The sequence below is a fragment of the Carcharodon carcharias genome, chromosome 3, assembly GCF_017639515.1.
Source record: "Carcharodon carcharias isolate sCarCar2 chromosome 3, sCarCar2.pri, whole genome shotgun sequence".
NCBI lineage: Eukaryota > Metazoa > Chordata > Chondrichthyes > Lamniformes > Lamnidae > Carcharodon > Carcharodon carcharias.
This window is the reverse complement of record NC_054469.1, coordinates 201,590,619-201,610,407: the sequence shown is the minus strand read 5'-3', so window position 1 is coordinate 201,610,407 and position 19,789 is coordinate 201,590,619. Positions and strand designations below refer to the sequence as shown.

The 19,789-nt window shown below is 40.2% G+C and overlaps 1 protein-coding gene across 1 annotated transcript in view; it reads right to left on the bottom strand.

Annotated features, from left to right (window-relative positions):
* Nucleotides 1-19,789, bottom strand: part of LOC121276499 (catenin delta-2-like) — a 943,152-nt gene that overhangs the window by 348,119 nt on the left and 575,244 nt on the right. The window lies entirely within an intron of this gene.

The window sequence follows — 19,789 nt, the reverse complement described above, 5'->3', positions numbered from 1 at the left end:
TGTTCAGCACAAACAACACACAAACTTGACTAAACAATACATAGACATCCTGGATAAGTGAGATCTGTGTTATCTCTTGTCTCTGGTTTGGTTCTCAGATACAGCCAGTGAGCTCTTGAATATGGGCATTATGTAACTCACCATATACAAACCAAACTTCATGTGATGCTGCTCTGATAATGCTGTTCTATATCATATCATTTTCATCATTCTAAACTTACTAACGAAGTGACTCCAGAATATGATACAGCTGACATTTTGTTATAATCTTGCAACATAAAACCCGTATACAAATGAAGTGTATTGGAGTACAATGAAGGGAGGGATAGCAACACTGTAGACAAACACACATCAGCTGAGGAAATGTGTAAACACTGATGAATTAATGGACAACATAAGAATAGGCATGGGTCATTCAGTCCTTCAATGAGATTGTGCTGATTTGTATTCTAACTCCACATTCCTGACTTGGCTTCACATCCCTTAATATCCCCGGTGGGTAAAAAAAAGAGCTCAGATTTCAAATTATTGGTTAATTACCATCCACTGTTTTTTTGTGGGAGATGGTTGCTAACATCTCTCTTGAATGGCCTGGCTCTGAATTTAAGGATAAGTCCCCTTGTTGCAGACTGCCCCACCAGCAGAGAAAGTTTCTATCTACCCAGTCAAATCCTTTCAGAATCCTAAAAATTGCTAACAAATCACTCCTTAATCTTTGATATTCAAAGGAAAACTAACCTAGTTTATGCAATCTCTAACCCTTAGAGACCCTGTAATATTCTGGTGAATCAGCACTGCACTCCTTCCAAAGACAATATATTCTTTCTAAGGTGACTGCATAAAGTACTCCACCATGGCGTTGGACTATGTAAGCTGCAGCAAAACTTCCACCCTTTCACATTGTAAATCTCTATTTATAAAGACTAACATTCCATTAGCCTTTTTGATTTTTTTTTGCCTACTTTTTAGTGATCTGCCTACATGGGCCTCTAAATCTCTTTGGACCTTCACTGTTCCTAGCTTTTGACCATTTGAAATACACCCAGACTTAGCCTTCTTTGGTCCAAAATGGATAATCTCACTCGGCCCGCATTGAAATCCATCTACATTCATAGACATTCCCCTGTTTGCTCTATCAGTTCCTCCTCCTTTAGGTACCATGCCCTAAGAGGGCACTGGAAACCATGGATTTCTATTGGATTGGCCCATGATTATGCTTGGCAAACTACTGCAGTTGTTTTCCATTGCTTTCTGCAGTATGGCTGACCAAGATTCTCCCACTCCTACTGCCTGCAATCAGACCTATTGGAAAGATTTACAGACTGATAATCAACATGCCTAGCCAAGCACCTTCTGTGGTCATCAAGTCCTGAAGTGAGACTTGAATTCAGAGCTTCTGGCCCAGAGGTAGGGACGCTATTACTGCACCACCAGACCTCCCATAGTATGTCAGTTACTTGCTCAAAAAAAATCAATTAGATTTGTTAGTCATGAATTGCTCTTAACAAATCCATATTGATGCTTTCTAATCAGCTTAAATTTCTCTAAGTGCTCAGTCACTCTGTTCATAATTATAGATTCCAAAAACTTCCCCAAAGCAGATGTTAGACTAAAAGGTCTATATCCTGGTTTCTTTCTCCCACATTTTTTAAATAACATCATTCTTTGGGTTTGCATTTTATTTACTGTTTATCTATTTTTTTAACTGTGAATACAAGATGGGAGCCCATAATGTAGGCATGAACAAGACTGAGTATGCAAAGTAAGCTAAGTCAGGAGGTGGTTCATTGAAATTCTGCTTGAATTTTTAAAATCTAAAGGCTGTAAGGGGGAGGGAGGATTGAAGGAGGTAAGGATTTGTATAGCATTGAGGTACTTGAGAAGATGAATTTGCAAAGCTCACATGCTGAGTTTTGATTTCAATGAAATAGGGAAGAATGGGTGGAAGAATGCACTGAATGGAGTTGGGGGAGTTTGGAAGAAACAAAATAAAGAGTTCAGAGAAGCAGAACTTCCTTTGAGGCTAAGGATAAAACAAGGAGTGATAAAGAATGTTAGATAGACAGAGAAAGGTTGGAGATTAGAGCTGAGACAACAAATTTATTCTTTTCTCATATCTGGTCTAGATCGCTAGAGGTATTTAACTAACCTCCTTCAACACAGCAGCAACATTTTCTTATCTAGAAAGTGCTAAGGCTTTACACTAGAGTTATGGGCTGTTGATGGGAAAGGAAGTGTATAATATAAAGAAAAAATCAAGCTACTTGGCGGCAACTTCAGCGATGGGGGTGATGTGGGAATTTCACTTGGAGGCAGCTTCAGTGATGGGGGTGATGTGGGAATTTCACTTGGAGGCAGCATCAGCGATGGGGGTGATGTGGGAATTTCACTTGATACTAGATGCCAAGGATGTAGATCAAACATGGACATGAGGAGAAGCTGTAGCTGGTTAGTTTGGCTTGTAAGGGAAACTGTACCTTTGAAAAATTGAAGGAAACAGGATTTCCACTTCCTGATTGAAGGGAGAACAAGCTATATTGATCAGGATTGAAAAAGACCTGGAAGCTGCGGCCATTGGGAGCATGTAACGTTAAGGAAGTTGATTAGTGTGGTGTGAAATCATTAGCATTGGTCAATGGATGAAGGAAAGGACTGCTATGAGGAAGGAACAGAGTAGGAGAAAGTACAAAGAGGCCCATGAAACATTTGAGTTAAGTTAGAGGATCAACCTTCAACAACAGCACAGGCAGATCTCAAAACAAATACATTGTACACACATTTATAATCACCAGTCCTAACAATTAAATAAATCTGTACATTTCACAATCCTCCTTCACAACATTAACATTTCACAGCTTTTCTGTAACATATGTGCAAAACATGCAGAGTATTTTGAAAAACAGGTGCCACATTTTTTTTTGTCAAAAAGTGGGTTAACTATCTGCTTTTCAAATTTCAAACCAGTCAAATGGTAAAATTGAGTTTTAAAATATGGTTTCCCTGAGAGCGCAATTTCATTGGCAGCAATTAAAAAACAATCATAATGTACCTTCACCCTTTGATGTTTATCAAGCAGCTGTTAAGCCACTTAAACAAGTATATCAATATTTAGAGAAGCTGTGGAGTGCAAATGTTTATTTAGAAAGCAAGAAAGGTTTGCTTTTAAAGAGAGCCTTTCATGGCTTCAGAATATCCAAAAGTTCTTTACAACCAATTAGGTACCTTCTGAAATATGGTCACTGTTGTAATGTAGGAGATGCTGGCAGAAGTTTTGCATACAGCAAGGTCCCACAAACAGCAATGTGATACCAGCAGATAATCTTAAATTTAGTGATATTGGTTGAGGGATAAATATTGGCCAGGTTACCAAGAAGTTCCCTGTCCTGGAATCTTTTACATTTGTCTAAGAGGGTAGATGAGACCTTGGTTTAAGATCTAATCAAAACAATAGAACTTTTAATAGTATAGCACTCTCTCAGTGCTGAAGCGTCAGCCTAGATCATGTGATCAAATCACTGGAGTGGGATTATGAACCAACAACCTTGACTCAAAGGTGAAAGTGCTACCACTGAACCAGGGCTAACACATCTAATGAAAAGGCTGACCAATGACAGAGAAAAGCCAGACTTCAGAGCCAAGCCCCGCAGGTGCTTGCAGGACATCCCAGGTGTTTGTTAGACTTGCAAGATATAGAAACTGTGCAGCAAATACAACAATATATTATAGGAAGATGTCCACCATGTCAACAACATTTGAGGATGTGGTGAGATTTATTGCATAACTAAAGAAAGCAAAATAACTATTACTGTGGGGATGCATCAACATGAAGGAGGAATACAGTCATAAAGGAGATACATGCAAAAGCTTTGCAGGCAGGAATACGAGAAAGGTAGGGTTGCCAACTCTGGCTGGATGCATTTCTGGAGGTTTCAAAAACATAATCTCCTGTCAACTGTCCCACTTGGTCAAACAGACTTTTCCCTCTTTCTTCAATACTTCTTTAACTAGTAAAGAAGTGTTCAAAGAAAATGCAAGTTATACAATAGTTTTAAAGCCCCAATGATTTTTCTCCCAGGTTACTCGCAACAGCGTCTAGAAGATTAATCTTGAACAACCCTGGGGTGTTGGCAACCCAAGAGCAAGGCTGTAGCCTGTGAGATATTTGGGAAATTAAGCAGAATCAGCCATTCACACTGCACCCACCACAATGGTCAAGCACTTCCATTGGTCAAACCACTCTGTCTCAGTCAACATTGTTCACATGTTTAAAGACAAAATCAGTAGATATCGAGAGTTCAGAGTAAAACTCACAAAGAACCTAATGAAGACAACAATTCACTGCATATGATGACAGTATAGTAGATTTGCTCAGACAGGCAATTCTACGTGGCTTTGAGACTTGGATGGTGTATGTAGGGTGCACTGACCAACTGCTAACTACCCTATTAATTTCCCTACGCATCAGGATTTACGTGATATATTACAACATGTTCATACGTGCTAATTAGCGTATAATGCTTTATGCCATAACAAAAATGTCCAGTGGATGGATATTTATGTATTCAGAATAACCCACATGTCCAAGTAGAGTTCCTGTGTCAAAGAGAGAGCAAAAATCACCACAGCACCATTCCCAATTGAACTGGAAACGAGTGCAGGTAAGTGCAGATCACAGTGACGTTGGCATGGAGTTTGATGAAGAGCAGCAAGTGTTGGGCCGAAGTCCAGTGTTGTATGTCTCCCGAGTTGTATGAGAATCCAATCTAAGTAGATTGACTTTAAGAAGAAGTATGTAGAAGCACATAATCCATATTGACCATCACCTGATCTTATATATCTGACAGTTCTGAGTTCAACAGTTCTTCCATTAAGCAAAGCTTCACGCTGTCTTTTAAAATATGCGCCTAAATCCATGTGGGGTGATAAGCACTTCTCATGTCCTGGGCAACCACATGCACAGAAACTGTAATCAGTTGAAGGAGCTTAAACTCTAGGTTTCTGAGCTTAAGTACCAACTGGTATAACTGCATCGATGAAGCTGAAAACTACATGAATAGCAGATTTCTGGATGAGGGCAACCTGCAGCTTCAGGGTATGCAGGCAGAGAGGGAATAGATGACAGTCAAGCACTCAGGCGTTCCCTGAGTGCAACTAGCTCTCCAATCAGTATTCACTTCTGAATCCTACTGAGGGTGATGATCCCTCTGGGGAATACAGAAAGAGTTATGTTCTCAGTACCATCGGTAGCTCAGCTGTAAAGAGCAGGGATGGAGGAAGGGCAGTAAAGCAATAGTGGTAAGGGACTCAGTAGTTAGGGGATCAGAAGGTATCTCTGTGGCTGCAGACATGACTCCAGGGTGGTATGTTGCCTCTCTGGTGACAGGGTCAAGGAGGTTACTGAATGGCTGCAGAATATTCTGAGGTGAACAGCCAGAGGTCATGGTCCATACTGGTGCCAATGACATAGAAAGAGGAATGAGACCCTGCAGGCAGATTTCAGGGAACTAGGAAAGGAATTAGAAAGTAAAAGAATAAAAGTAGTAACCCCCAGATTACTCCTAGAGTTACGTGTTAGGGGGTACAGAAAAGGGAGTACAGTGCAATTGAACGCATAGCTGCAGAGATGGTGCAGGAAGGAGGACTTCAGATTCCTGGGGAATTAGGACTGGCTTTGCAGAAGATGAGATTGGGACAAGCCGTATGGGTTGCAAATCAAAGGGGCTGCGACCAATACCTTGGTGGGTGAATTTGCTAGTGCTGTTGGGGAGGTTAAACTAGCTTGACAGGGGGTGGGAACCTGAGCGTAGATTCAGGAGGAATAGAAACAAAACAGGAAATAGAAGGCAGAAAATTAGTAAGCAAGAAAACAAAGGCTAGAAAATGGATGACAAAAGAGTTGTTCAGTGGTTAATGGTGTATACATTATGAAAGGGGTCTGGTGTATAAGACAGATGAGCTGAGGACACAAATAGGCACCTGAAAATATTGTATCATAGCTATTTCTGAAATGTGGCTTAAGGAAAGGCAGGAATGACAGATCAACTTTCCTGGGTATAGGGTTTTCAAGTATGATAAAGAGGGGGGGGAAAAAGGAGGAGTTGCATAATGGGTTAACGAAACAACCACAGCTAGGGAGAGGGATGACTACAAAGGTTATGCAACACCGAAACAGGCCATTTGGCTCAACCATTCTATGCCAGCATTTATGCTCCACTTGAGCCTTCTCCAATCTTTCCTTATTTAAATTTATCTTTGTAACCCTCTATTCCCTTTTCCCTCATATACGTGTCTAGCTTCCCCTTAAATGCATCAAAAGTTCAACCTCTCCCTGTGGCAGTGATTTCCACATTCTCACCACTCTTTGGGTACAGAGATTACTTCTGAATTTCCTATTGGGTTTCTTGGCAAGCATCATATTGATGGTGTCTAGTTGTGCTCTTCCTCACAAGTGGAAACATTCTCTCTGCATCCACTCCAAAACCTTTCATAATTTTAAAGACCTCTATTAGGTTATCACTCAGCCTTCTTTTTTAAGGAGAAAAGAGACCCATCCCGTCAATCCTTTCCTGATGTGTATACCCATGCATTTCTGGTATCATCTTTGTAAATCTTCTCTGCACCCTTCTTGGTGCCTCTATACCTTTTTATAATATTGACGACCAGAACTGCATGCAGCACCATAAGAATCGCCTAACCAAGTTTCAAGGCAGATTTAGCATAACCTCCCTACTTTTCAATTCTATCCCTCTAGAAATAAAGCCTAATACTTGGTGCTTTCTTTTTATGGCCTTGCTAACCTATGGTGCAATTTTTAGTGCTTGGTGTATTTGCGATCCCTTGATTCCTCTACCCTACCTAGATTTGCACCTTCAAAGTAAGAAGTGGCTGCCCGCCCTATTCTTCCTACCAAAATATATTACCTCATGTTTATCTGTGTTGATAAACAGATAAACTGCCATTTCTGCAGGTTTATTAATGTTCTCCTGCAATTTATCGTAGTCATCTGCAGTATTGACTACGCCCACCCCCTCAATATGGTGTCAATTTAGAAATTGTGTTTTTGATTCCAAAGACCAAATCATTAATGTAAATTGTGAATAGCAGTGGTCCCAGCACTGATCCTTCTGGAACATCTCTCCCACCTTCTGCCACTGCATTCTCTGTTTGTATTCATTAGTCAATTGTGGAGCATTTTATCGAAGAGCTTTTGAAAATTCAGATAAGTTACATCTACTGCATTGCCATTGTCTACTTTCCCTGTTACCTCCTCAAAAAAAATCATTAAGTTTGGTTAAGCCATGATTTTCCCTTTTGAAATCCATACTGACTATTCATTATTATATTTTTGTTTCCATATGTTCTTCTATTTTCTTCTCTATAGGTATTCCATTATTTATATAGTGGTATTAAGCTGACTGGTCTATGATTCCCTGGGAATGTTTTGTCTCCCTTCTTAAATCCCAGAGTTATTACTTATCTATTAGTCCTCTGGCACTACACTATTTTCTAATGAATTATTAAATATGTATAATAATGCCTCTGCTATCACTTGCCTAGATTTTTAAAAAATGTGTGGTGCAATCCATCTGGATCAGGGGTCTTATACTCTGAGTTTGACTAGTTTCTTCAAAACATTTTTCAAAATTTTAAATGCACTTATCTCATTACTCATACCTTATTCAATGCTATGTCTTCCTGTTCTATCTCCCTGGTAAATATCAAAGCAAAATAATTATTTAATATTTCAGTCATCTCTCTATTTTTAGCGGTGGCATTATTCTTTCTATCCCTTAATGGTCCTATTCCCATCACAGCCTTCCTTTATTATTGATGTGCCTGTAAAATATTTTACCATTTTGTTTTATGTTCCTTGATAATTTAATTTTATTGTTCCTCTTTGCCTTCCTAACTTTTTTTAGCTTCTCTTCTAATCTCTTTATATTCTCTTATATTGTGCACTCCTCTGCTGTCTACGTACTTAATGTATGCCTCTTTCCTAACCCTCAGTTATTCCCTCATGTTTTTATTCTCACTGATGTTTAGTTTGTTCTTTCCTTTTAATGGAATATATTTTTCCTGTACTCTGTTGAACATCATTTTAGATGTTTCACGTTGTTCCACAGTGTTGTTTACCAATACAGCTGCCCATTTTATTTCCTCAAGTTCTATTCTCATCCCCTCAAAATCAGCTTTTCTCCAATCTATTAACTTGGTTTTCATCATTCATATGTCCTTCTCTATTATGACCTTAAAGCGTATTAAATCATGGTCTCTGTTGCCTAGATGTTCTCCTAATTTTACTTCTATCAGCTCTGGTTCATTTCCCATTACTAGATCAAATAATGAATCTTCCCTTTTGCCTTTTTAAATATTGAGTTAGAAAGGAGTGCTGTACACATTATAGGAACTCCATTCCTTATCCCCTTTACCTACCTTGCCTGGCCCATTAATATTGGGATTATTGATATCCCTCATGATTATTACTCTAAGCTTTATTCAATTCACTAATTTGTCAGCATATTTATTTCTCTCTTCCACGATGAGATGGTGTGTCCAGACAATACCTAATTAGTATGATTGATCCTTTATTATTTTTATTTTTATCCATATGGATTCTGTTTTTGTCTTGTTGACAGCTGTGTCTCTTTTTTCTTCTACCATTATGTCATCCACAATGAGTACAGTTGTCCACTTCCCCTTTTCCCCTCTTTATCTTTTCTAAATATGTTATATACTGCATAATTCTCATAATGCTATTTAACTCCCAGCTCTAATTTTTCTGTAATCGTGGGCAGAATTTTACATTCGGCGTGATGTGCGATGCATGCATGCATCCCAACATCGCTGCGAATTTGCGCGATATTTCGTTCGACGGGCGTGCGCCAGAGTCGGCTGCGCACCCGCTGATAATTGAAAGGCCTATTAAGGTCAATAACCAGGTAGTTCACCTGAATTTTATGCTGCGCGTTCAACCTTACAGTTAGCGGGCAGGCCAAAAGGCCTTTACGTTTTTTAGGAAACCTCATCCATGAGTGGGATGAGGTTTCCTGAAGCTATCACAAATTAAATAAAAAGTTTCATTTGAATTTAAAAACATGTCCCATCTCATGTGACACAGTCACATGAGGAGACACGTTGCATTGAATTTTTCTGCTCTTTATTAATTTTTTCAAAAAGTGTTTCAAAATCCCTGTGGCAGCTCCGTGCCTCAGGCAGACTGAAGCGCTCTTTCGCGAGCATGCGCAAACCGCACGCTAGGCCCTGCTCTCCCTCCTCCCCCCGCCCGCACAGGTAGCGCTCAGCGCTACTGCTCGCGATCCATGCTGGGCGGGCCTTAATTGGCCCGCCTGAATGAAATCGCGATGTGGAGCTGATCGCGGGCAGCAGTCGCCTCCTCAACCACCCACTCCCGCCCAGCCCGCCCTACCCATGTAAAATCCTGGCACATGTCTCAATAATCCCTACCAAGCCTGGCTCTTCCTGGTGCATGATTGCCTCTAGCTTCCCTGCTTTATTATTAATGTTGTGTGCATTGCTGTACAGACATTTTAACTCATTTTTATAGAATTTCTTCTCAATTTATCTTTAACCACCTTTTTATACTCCTGTTATATAACTCTTGCTGTCAAAATCCTCATTTACTTTATTATTTCCGATGCTCTCCTGTCCTCTTCTGATTACATTTAGGTTGCTTATATTTCCCATAGATCCCTCCCCACATCTTGCTAAGCTAAAATCTTTGCCATTTCCCTGTTTGCCCTTTCTGCTAGTTCACTGGTCCCATCCTGGTTCAGGTGGAGACTGTCCCATCAGTACAGCTCCTGCCCCAGAACTGATGCCAGTGTCCCATGAAAAGGAACACCTCTTTCCCACACCAACTTTTAGCCACACGTTAATTCTCCTGATCTGTCTGCTCCTATGCTAATTTGCATGCGGCCCAGGTAATAACTCAGGGATTTTTACCCTAGAGGTTCTGCTTTTTAATTTAGTGCCTAACTCCTGATACTCTTTTGGCAGAACCTCCTCCCTGTTCCTGGTCATGCCTTTGTTCCAAAATGGACCACAATGATGGGATTTGGTCCAGTGGTGTGTTATAGATCAGTCAGGGAGTCCGAAGTGCTATAGCAACAATGCACCTTTATATGCATGTTGTAATCTGGAGCTATGGATAACATTGGTAGAGTCTCCAACTTTCTTTCCATCACATGGCTGACCAGGAATCTCTCCTGTTCTTACTGCCTACCATTGGCTTGTGTTGGAAGGATTTGCAGGATGATACTCAACGGTTTGACCACATTATGAATGCACCTTCCTTGGCCATCAAGGCCTGGGTGGCATTCAAACCTGGAGCTTCCAGCTCAGAGGCAGGAACACCGCCCATTGCGCTATAAGACCTCCTTTAACAACTGGATTTATCCCATCCTGATCCAAGCTCCTTTCCAGCTGCTATGCGATATCCCTTATCCAGGCACCAGGTAGACAGGCAACACACCCTTCGGGATTCTCAATCTAGGCTGCAAGGATGCTATCTATCTCCCTAATTATGGAGTCCCCTACTGCTACCACATTTCTGTGCTGCTTATGATATTCAAGAAGCAGCATCAAATGAAGCCAAAAGCAAAAGATTGCAGATGCTGGAAACCTAAGTCATTAACTCTGTTTCTCTCTCCACAGATGCCACCAGACCTGCTGAGTACTTCCAGCATTTTCTGTTCGTATTTCAAATGAAGCCAAATAGGTTGATTGAGGAACAAAAAAGGGGTAATCACACTGCTGAGAGTATAGTATAAACTTCCAGTCAGAGGGAGATAGAAGAGCAAATATGCACGCAAATGGCTGAGGAGTGCAAAACCAAATGGATAATAATAGTAGAGTATTTCAACTAGCCTAATATTAATTGTGATAAATTCAGTGTAAAAGGTAGAGAGGGAGCAGAAATCTTAATATGTATTCAGGGGAATGTTCTCAGCCAATACATAGCAAGCCCAACAAGAGGGAAGAGGCAATTCTGGACTTGGGGTGGAATTTTGTTAAAGAGGCAAGTGTCCTGATGGATTCTCGACCTGCAGACCTTTGGGCACATAGGCAGGATGTCCCATAAGGTAGTGGGATCTGGAGTGCACAGTTTGCTTCCTTCTGTGCCAAGACTCTGCTTCATCATTAAGGTGTTTGGACTCAAAACGTTATGTAACTTAATGGACAAGTTGTCACTCTTTTGAAAGATTAATAGCAAGCTTCTCCCAGTTATTAATATCAATGCTGCCGAACTTCAGGGAGAACTTCAGAGTGTCTTTTAATTGTTTTGTCCTCCTCAGAGCACTGGCTGTTCGAGACTTGAGAAAACAGGACCTGGTGGGGGAGATGCTTTTTGTCCATCCGGACACATTGTCTAGTAATTGATTTTGCAAGAGTTTTGCCTGAAAGCTTGTGCAGCTGGCTTCAAGAAGAACATTAGCGTTTGTTTGATGGTCCTCCCATTGAATCTGGAGAATGTGATGGAGACAGCGCCATGGGCACAGCAATGTCTCCACTGTAGACTGCAGAAAGATATCAATGTACTGGCTAGGTGGGCAGAAAAGTGGCAAATGGAGTTCAATCAGGAGAAGTGTGAAATGATACAGTTGAGAAAGACAAACAAGACAAAGCAATACACAATAAATCGTAGGATTCTTAAAGGTGTAGAGGAACAGAGGGACCTTAGAGTGTATGCCTAGAGATTCCTGAAAGCAGCAGAACAGGTAGATAAGGTGACCAAGCAAACAGGCTGCTTTGTTGGTTGAGGCTTAGAGTATAAGAGCAGCTAGGTTATGTTAGAACTGTATAAAACACTAGTTGGACCCCAGCTAAAATACTGCATACAATGCTGGTCAGCGCATTACAGGAAGAATGTGATCACATGAGAAAAGGTACAGAAGAAATTTACAAGGACTTTGCCAGGAATGTTGAGTTTTATCTATGAGGAAAGATTGAGCAGCCTGAGTTTGATTTCTATGGAAGAGGATTCTAAGGGGAGATTTAATTGAAGTGTGTAAAATTATGAGAGGCCTCGATAGAGAGGATAGGAAGAACAGATTTTTATTAGCAGAGAAGTCAATAACCAGGGGTCAAAGATTTAAAGAAATTGGTGGAAGGATTAGAATATGAGGGGTGCTGAGGAGTAATTTTTTTACCTGGAGAGTAGTGGGGGTTTGGAAATTACTGCCTGAAAGGCGATTGAGGCAGAAACCCTCATCACTTTTAGAAAAGCACAATGTCCCATTCTGGCAGAGCTAGGGACCAAGAGCTGGAAGATGGGATTAGACTGGATAGCTCTTTTTTGGCTGGCATGAGCATGGTGTGCTGAATGGCCTCATTCCCATCACATGTTTCTTTCTCCTCCTGCAAATGGCTGTGGAACCTTGGTGGGTCAAAAGGAAACATCAGACACACACATTTTGACCCAGTAACAAAATGCTGGAACTCCCTCCTTAACAGCACTGTGGGTGTACCTGCACTACACAGACTGCAGCAGTCCAAGAAGGCAGCTCGCCACCATCTTTCCAAGGGCAATTAGGGATGGGCAATAAATGCTGGCTGAGTCAGTGATGCCTGCATCCCATGAATTAAAAAGAACTCATATCACTTCCTGAACAAATGTGGGACCACATGCTTGTAATTATATGTAGTGTCCCTTGGTCGTATTGGCTACTTAAAATGAAATACATTTTTTTATTTGAAATATCCCTTTGCTTGTTCATTAATGTTTTGATTATGTTACATATTCTATTGGTGCATTAAATTATCCACACCGCATTGCACCATTCACATCATTAGTATGACATTGGATCATTTGCACCACATTACACTATCCACATTACATTGCACCCAGACCAGCATTACACCATATTACACCTTGCACGGCACATTAGAACCATACTAACATCACATTACATGACCTTTTACTCACATCAACTTTTTCACGAATGCATGTCAAGGAGACAGAATTGTGGGGGGGGAGGAATATGTGTAAAACATTTAGAGTGCAAGAGAAAGGGAGTAACAAATAAACATGTGAGTTATTAGAATAATAATTTTGTGCTGATTTCAAATCAACAATCAAGCAAGGCTCTTGTTTGAAAAGAATCTGCGCACGTTCCACCCAATGCCACAAGGTAAATTACCACTCAAGAATTGAATGAATTAATAGTGATTTAGGTGATAATATTAAGACAGATCCGAAGGTTCATTCAGCCGTTTGGGAGAATGGAAGATAACACAAACATGCAGACATTACTCTCCTGAGGCTGTTGTTTATAAGCAGATTGGTAAGGCTAATGTGAGGTAAGCCCTGACACTGCATCTGCCTCATGCCATATCTGATTTAATGGTATGCAGTGCTGCTGTCACTGAATTCAAAGATAAAAATCTTCCTATCCCAGCACTCAGAGACCTGAGGTTGCACATAAACACAGATGACACTACATAATTTTTGTCGCATTAAATTAGGCTGCTCAATTTCAAACAGAATTGCCCCAATTACGAGCCTGCCCCATGAAACAGGATACAAATTACAAAATATTTGCAGCACTGAAACAGGCCATTCAGATCAACAGGTCCATGCCCATTTTTCTGCTCCACAGAAATTTCCTCCCACCCTCTTCATCTAACTTCATGAATATATCCTTATATTCCTTCCTCCTTTTTGTGCTTATCTAGCTTCCCTTTAAATATATTACATCTATGCTATTCACCTCAACTTCTGCATGTAACTGTAGCAAGCTCTATATTCTAAACACTCTCTGAACAAATAAGTTATTTCTGAATGCCCTACAGATTATCAGTGACAATCTTATATCCGTGAAAAAAAATTATATTTATGGTTCCTAGTTCTGGTCTTGCCTGCAAGTGGAAGCATCTTCTCGACGTCTGTCCTACTGAACCCTTTCACAATGTTAAGGACCTTTATCAGGTTATGATTCAGTCTTCTCCTTTTGACAAAAAAGAGCTACATTCTGTTCAATCTTTCCTCTCTACTCTTTTCCTGTATCTATACTTCCTGAAACCATGTAATCTCTCTAATGTTTGGTAGCATAGATGAAAGATGACCCATGTCATTGTTTTTACGTCTTAGAAAGAATAAAAAACTTTCAGTTACAAAAGCTCCAAAGCGTCTTGCGGCCAATGAAGATCTTTTGAGGTAGAGTCCTCATTGGAATGCAACAGTTAATTTGCACACAGCAAGCCCCAACAAAGAGCAATGAGGTACAATCACTAAATGAGATTATCTGGTCAAAAACATATTATCATATCATACCATCAAAATTAAAGCTAATTAGCTGCCACCATATAGATCACAGATGACCAAATGTTCACGGCTTACGAGCTGCATGCGGCTCTTTGGAACACAGTGTGGGGATCCCACCCAATTTACAAACCTGCCACCTTTGCAGGTCCTGACCGGAGTTTTTTGAGGGTGTCCAGAAAGGCTACAAGGCTGGTCTAAAATGGCCACTAGCTGCATCATGGAAGATAATGGGAAAGCAGACAGCAACACTGAGGAGTTTCCCACTGGTCTGACATAAGACTGCGTGACCCACATAATCAGCCCTATTTTGGAGTGGTCCCTCTGGTTCCCTAACCACCCTCTCGCTGTTGACCCTCTGACTTGTCTCTGTCCAGAAAAGGGAGGAAACAGTTTAATACAGAACAGATGAAGAGGGGAATATAAGAATCTGCTGTATTGGAACACAGGTACTTTGATTAAAATTTGTTGTTCAATAGGTGGTTACAGCTTCAAATTTATTGTTTAATAGGTCATTATAGCTTTTTATTTGCATCTCTGGTCTGATTTTCCACATTGGAAGAGCAGCACTGCCAAAATCAGTTAAGCAGTGAGCATGTGCTAGGTCTGATATGTCTCAGTGAAACAGATTTATTTTCGCCACTATCTGGATTGTGCATGAAGGAAACCTGGAAGATAAGAGAGGAAAAGGCTGAAGGTTGTAGAGAGAGCCATACACACATGAAGAGCTGAAAATTTGTCACAGGCCTACTGCAATAAACCATTAATAACCTCATGGATGAAAATGGCAACGTCAAGTTGTAAGGAACAGAAGTATGAAAAAGAAAACCGAAGCTTTAAACAAAAATGGGAGGAAGGTTTTGCCTTCACTGTTAAAGGCAGGAAACCTATGTGCCTTATTGGCAATGCTTCGCTCACTTACTACAAAGCTAATAACTTAAAATGTCAACACAAAACAAACCACAAAAACTTTCCTTCTGAATATCCGTCCAAGTCAGAATTGCAGGAAGATCAAGGTAACTACGTAAAAATCTTGCCTAAATAGTCAGCAGGCTCTGCTTTCAACTTTCAGTAAGGAGACTGCCTCAATGACTGAAGGTAGTTTTGCTATGTCATGGAATATCACTCGTGTTAAGCATTCATACTCTGATGGGGAACTTGTAAAGAAGGATATTGCTGATGTAGTTGCAATTTTAGATCCAAAAAACACAAAACTTCAGCGACTAATGGCAAATATTCCAATTATGCACCACATTACAGAGAGAAATATTTTCCAGATCAGTTGATGTTGCAAGCAAGATGCAAAAAGATCTGAAGAATTCCCTAGCACTCAGCTTAATTCTTGATGAATCCACAGATATACAAGATAACCCAAAGCTAGCTTGTTATGTTTCCGTGGCTGTAACTGTTAAAGAAGAAATATTGGACTTAGCACCACTAAGAGAAATCACTGGTGGTGTTGACATAAAGAACGCACTTAACAAAGTATTGACAGATGATGATGTACTAGTGAATAAACTTGTCAATGTTGCAACGGATTGAGCACCTGCTTTGTTGGGAAAAAAGGTAGGCCTTATCGGGCTTCTGAAACGTGGCCCCAAATTTCCAGAGTTTCTCCCTCTTCATTGCATCATTCATCATGATCATTTAGCAAGCAAGTATTTCAAGTATAAAAATGTTATGAAAGCTGTTTTAGAAATTGTCAATTTCCTCCTTTCAAATGGGCAAACACAATGACAGTTCAGAAATGTACTTGAGGAGCTGGGTCTTGAAGATAGACCTAATGACAGAAATAACGTTTCTTTCTACTGCATTGACGTGGTTATCAAGCAGCAATGTCTTAAATTGGTTTGTTGAATTATTGGAGCCTATCATTGCTTTTGTGAAAGAAAAGGAAAGATCATATCCACAATTGGAAGATGATGAATGGATGCAGAATCTGATGTGTTTAACTGATGTAATGCAACACCTGCAAACTTTCAACTTGGCACTCCAGGAGGAAGATAAGATTATTTCTGACCTTGCTCAGACAGTTTTCAGCTTTCAGAATAAGATAAAGCTATTAAGAGACCTACTGTCAACAAACTTCAACCGCTTTACCCATCTCAAGAATTGAAGATGAAATTGAAGTAAACATTTACAAACTGAAGAAATACAGAGGTAAATTATAAAGGCTATTTGATGACTCTGGGTCCAGGTTTGATGACTTGCAGAAGCTGAGATCCTGCTTTGATGTGAGCAATGACGGTTATCCGATTCTCAAACCCTTGGTTACAGAAACATCTACTCTAGAAATGGAATGACAGAAGGACCAGAGTTTATAGATGATACATAAATCCCCATCTACAATAAGAACATAAGAACTAGGAGCAGGAGTAGGCAGTTCAGCCCCTCGAGCCTGCCTCACCATTCAATACAATCATGGCTGATCTCATTTCGGCCTCAGCTCCAATTTCCTGCCCTCTCCCCATAACCTTTCAACCTGTTACTAATTAAAAATCTGTCTATCTCCTCCTTAAATTTATTCAGTGTCCCGGCATCTACTGCATTCTGAAGTCGTGAATTCCACAGATTCACGACCCTTTGAGAAAAGTAATTCCTCCTCATCTCTGATTTAAATATACCACCCCTTAGCCTAAAATTATGGCCTCTTGTTCTAGAATGCCCCACAAGGGAAAACATCTGCTCCACGTCTACTTTGTCTATCCCCTTTAGCATCTTATACACCTCAATGAAATCTCCTCTCATCCTTCTAAACTCTAGTGAGTATTGGCCTAAACTGCTCAATCTCTCCTCATAAGACAAGCCCCACATCTCTGGAATCAATCTAGTGAACCTCCTCTGAACCGCCTCCAATGCAACTACATCCTTCCTCAAGTTAAGGGGACCAAAACTGTGCACAGTACTCCAGGTGCGGTCTCACCAATGCCTTGTACAGTTGCAACAACACTTTCCAATTTTAAACTCAATTCCTTTAGCAGTAAATACCAACATTCCATTTGCCTGCCTTATTACCTGTTGTACCTGCATACTAGCTTTCAGCGATTCATGCATGAGGACACCCAGATCCCTCTGCACTGAAGCATTCTGAAGTTTCTGTCCATTTAAATAATTAGTCGCCTTTTTATTCTTCCGACCTCACATTTATCCACGTTAAACTCCATCTGCCAAATTTTGGCCCATTCACCTAACCTGTCCATATCCATTTGTAAATTTCTTATTTCTTCATTGCAACTTACTTTCCTACCTATTTTGGTGTCATCTGCAAATTTAGCTATAGTACCTTCTATCCTTGAATCCAAGTCATTAATACAGATTGTAAGTAGTTGGGGCCCAAGGACCAAATCCTGTGCACCCACCTAGTTACAACTTGCCATCCAGAAAAAGACCCATTTATTCCAACTCTCTGCTTTCTGTTGGTTAGCCAATCTTCTATCCAAGCTAATATATTACCCCTAACTCCGTTTTATCTTATCTTGTGCATTAATCTTTTGTGCGGCACCTTATCAAAGGCATTCTGGAAGTCCAGATATACTACATTTACAGGATCTCCATTATCCACTTTGCTTGTCACATCTTCAAAGAACTCTAGCAAATTAGTCAAACGCAATTTACTCTTCATAAAACCATGCTGACACTGATGGATTGCATTTTGACTTTCCAAATGCCTCATTACTACTTCCTCAATAATGGATTCCAACAATTTCCCAACGACAGACGTTAAACTAACTGGTCTATAGTTTCCTACTTTCGGCCTCCCCCACTTTTTGAATAAGGGCATTATAATAGCATTTTTCCAACCCACCAGAACCTTACCAGAATCCAGGGAAGTTTGGAATATTATAGCCAATGCATCCACTATCTCCGCTGCCATTCTCTTTAAGACCCTGGGATGTAGGCCATCAGGTCCTGGGAATTTGTCACCCTTTAATCCCAATAGTTTGCTCAGTACTTTTTCTCTAGTGATGGTGATTGTTCTAAGTTGCTCCTTCTCTATACCCTCTGCACTACCTGTTACTATTGGGGTGGTATTAGTGTCCTCCACTGTGAAAACTGAGCCAAAATATTGATTAAGCGTCTCTGCCATTTCTGATTTCCCCACTATTAACTCCCCAGGGAGTTAACTTCCAAGGGACCAACATTCACTTTAGCTACTCTCTTTCTTTTTACATACTTGTAGAAGCTTCTGCTATCAGTTTTTAAATTTTGTGCTAGTTTTCTTTCAAAATTTACCTTTGCTCTTTTTATTAATTTTTAGTAATCCTTTGTTGATCTTTAAAAGTTTCCCAATCTTCCAGCCTGCCACTGACCTTTGCAATTTGGTATGCCTTAGTTTTTGCCTTTATGTTACTTTTAATTTCCTTGCTTAGCCATGGATGCCTTCTCTCCCTTCTTACCATCTTTCTTCTTCTTTGGAATATATTTTCCTTGGAAGGAACTGAATATCTCCTTAAATGTCTGCCACTGTTGGGCAATAGGGTTCTGGAAGCAAGTGCCAGAAGCACAGAATTCTCAACTCAAGAAGCTTAATGCGTGATTTGTTTCAATTTTTGGCACAACGTACAACTACAAATTGTTGTACTCTGTGATGAAGTTCGTAAAATCGAAACATTGCAAATCAACACCTGACAGAGCTCTCTCTTACCACCTTGATAAACTATCAGCTGGATTTTCAAAGACTTGTTTCCAGGATGGAGACTCACAAAGCCTCTTCCTCTAGCAGTGATTAGCTCTGATAACTGTAAATATTATCTTACTTAAGGCAATAGTAATAAAAATATGTCTGTACAAGTTGCCTATGTCTTGTGGGTCTTGAAATGTCTGAAGATTATCATATGTGGCTCTAAGGTTCAGAAGGTTTGGCCACCCCTGATATAGATCAAAACCTTTAATGGATGTAACAAGTTGCTTTTAATGTACCTTTAATAAGGGAAACTGTCCCCCTTGTAAAGTCAGTCTGGAAAAAGCACCCCATATAAAGCCTATGGTGATATCTGTGGCTCAGTGGCAGCCCTGTTACCTTGGAGTCATAAAGTTGTGGGTTCAAATCCGATTCCAGAGTCTTAAACATAAAATCTAGGTTGACACTCTCAATGCATTATTGAGGGAATGTTGCACTGTTGGGGTTGCCATTTTTCAGATGAGATGTTAAACCGATGCCCCATTTTTCCTCTCAGGTGAACATTAAAGCCCCTTCCCAACTATTTCAAAGGAGTGCAGGGGAGTTCTTCCAGTGTCCTGGTCAACATTTACAGCTCAACTACCATCTAAAAGCAGAGTAAATGATCACGCTGTTTGTAGAACCTTGTTTGGGCAAATTGGCTGCCATGTTGCCTACATTTCTATATTTTATAAAAGCAATGCTTCATTGGCTATAAATTGCTTTGGGATGTCCCAAGGTTGTAAAAGATTCTATATAAATGCAAAATCTTGGTTTTTCTTTTTAATCAGTTGGTTATCACATGGTCAAAACATTACAGAAATATTCCTTCTTGCTCTGCGTAAACG